The sequence below is a fragment of the Morone saxatilis genome, unplaced genomic scaffold (assembly GCF_004916995.1).
Source record: "Morone saxatilis isolate NCDOM2014 unplaced genomic scaffold, NCSU_SB_2.0 Contig2, whole genome shotgun sequence".
In the NCBI taxonomy this organism is placed as follows: Eukaryota; Metazoa; Chordata; class Actinopteri; family Moronidae; genus Morone; species Morone saxatilis.
In genome coordinates this window covers 14,955,261-14,958,009 of record NW_023339762.1, presented here as the reverse complement: position 1 = coordinate 14,958,009, position 2,749 = coordinate 14,955,261, and positions in this window count along the sequence as shown.

The window sequence follows — 2,749 nt, the reverse complement described above, 5'->3', positions numbered from 1 at the left end:
TTTTCTTGTCTGACATGTGATTGAGTTACAAAGGGGAATGCATTTGCAACAGGTGCTTCTAACACAGTGAGGGCCTCCATGTCCACCCTCAGTAACCCCCCTCTGCCCCAAAGCCCTAAGGCTGCCAGGGAAACCTGATACCGGTTCAGACACTGGCACACTCTGCTGCTGCAGCCCTCACGCGTCTCCCCTGGTGCAACCCTGAGAGCTTCAGAGATGTCCTAGTGAAGACAGTATGTGTGTATTATACATTTGTATTATTGTGTTGTAAAGTTTAAAGTATAAAACTGTATTGTTGTTTGTAATATTTCAAATCCTGAAACATACAATACACTATTTTTTATTTTCAATATATCCATGGCTCACAGTTTAACTCTAAATCAAACTAAATATTGACTCCAGTTAAAGTTTGATACAAAGTTTCAAATGTGTTATATGACTTCAAAGAATCTAAAGAATGAACAGAATGAAATAGATGTGTCATATGAGTAATATTAGTGAAGAGTCTTGTGTAGGTGGACTAGTACTTTTGGCACATCACCAACAGTTAAATACTTTTACAATTCATTCATGACTATTTACAAATTCAATATTGGGCGTGACTTTTTTCACCAGGGGGCAAGGCTTCTGGCCTTTTTAGCCAATCCGCAGTGCTTACTCTTGAACTTCTGCTTCTTGGATCATGTTAATATATTTTGGGGTGTGGCTTTGCCTTACTGATTCCAGAGCTGGGATATTTTAACTCTTTCAAGGCCAAATTAAATTAAACTCTAGTAACCGTAGTCCTGAAATAGTGCTCAAAAGAGCTTTGTGCCCATGACAACAAATAGTTAAAAATGTTGTCTGTTGGTCTTCTGCACAAATGTTCTTCTTCTTTTTTTTAAATCTACAATTAGCATTGGATGCATGTGTGTCTACAATAGTAAGTTGCTGGTACGGATCAGAACAGAAAGAGGAGTTCCCTGTTATTTACTGTTTGCCCTCACAAGACAAGAAACATGAGATAAGGTGCAGACAGACTTGTAGAAACGTCACTGAGAAAGAATTCACCTGTTGTGTCTCCAGCCAACATGAAGACCGCTGTCTCTGAAAGAGTGAAAGGTCAGACTTCTAATTTCCTTGTTTTGTCACCTAAAGCTGCTGTAATAGCTAGGAAGGGTTTAAAAATCAAGCACTGTTTTCTGATGTACTGTGAAAATATATTAGTCTGCTAAGTAATACTGTGTTGTTTTGTCACAGCGTTGCCATAAACCCAACAAAGGCCTCTTCATGTTCCTTCTACTCCTTATATACACACTTATAGTTGTGACAACTCCACTCACATGTTTTTACTCCTACTTTCATCCATAGCACTGAAAATCCTTACAGAACAAAAGTTGGTGATTAAAATTTAAATAGTTTTTAAGTTGGAGCTGCATTACATATCTATTTCACTGTAGTGGAGTGACAAGTTATCATGGTAATTTACCTCAGGATGTATTAAACAATGGATGAGGGATCCAAACATGGCAACCCATTCAGTCTGATTTAAGTTGCTGAGTGCATACGCCAAAATCTGTCTCCTCCTACAATGGATTCCCATAATTCTCTCTGAATGAGCTGTCTGAATGGCCTGGAAATAGTATAAATAATAATATATTTTTCAGAATTTTGCCCAACATTTATTCCCCACTCTGTCACTTCCCTATACGCACTGCGGTCTTTGTCCCAGCTAAACGTTTTGTTACCTAGACAGGATGTAAATACTCTGGCTAGCAGCTTCTCTTAACATTGCAGTAAACGGCTTCACTGAGAGGATGTAACATTTGGGAGGTTCACCGTAGTGACCAACTTATAAAACAACTGGGCTGATATTAGTTTATTGCAGATTGGTTGCATAATCATCAGCCAGTATTTTACAAGAAATTACAGTAATGTAAAGTAATTACAGATGACCACCAAAGAGAAATGATGTCCCGTTTAATACATATCTTTGTCACATTTCTTTATAAAACAACTTTAAAGGATTCTGAGCTAAAGATGAGTTATTTTGTGCATTTATGTACAAGAAAAAAAGGAATATTACGCCATATATTGCCATCGTCAATTCTCAGATATTAATATCAGTATCAGGCTGGGCTGTACTTGGCAAGCAGTTCAAATCACCAGTAGGAGTCACTAGTGCAGCGACATGTGTACCTGCATTATCTTCCTCCAATAGCTAATTGTGTCATTTGAATGTACAACCAAGCCAGAAGAACTGTGATAAGGAATCAAACCCAAGCTCTGGTGTTGGGGGAGAGAGAGGGGTTAGGGTACGTTTGAGTATATTAATCTTCTCATTGATGACCATAGTATTGTAATGGTGGTCACTATAATACTAACAGTCCTGCTTAAACATACTGTCTATTTTTTATTATCAATCATGAGGTGTCCACTGCAAATTCCTCCAGTACAGGAAAACGTTTAAATGCTAAACTAAAAACAGTGGCCTTTCACTCAAGTCACAGCATCTGTAACATTCAATTTTATTTTATTTTTTATTTTATTCATTTTTATTTTATTTTATTTCTTTATTTCTCAGGTTATAATTTTGTTACTCTTCATTATCCATATTAAAATACTCAATGAAAAATGGTTAGTGTCCACATCAGCAATTTCTAATTAATGCCGATGTTTCAGTGTCCCTATATTACTAAATAACTTTTTAGTTGGTAAATAAAAAACAACTCCTCTCTGCAGGGAAGTTCATCTGTTGCTGTTTTTTTTT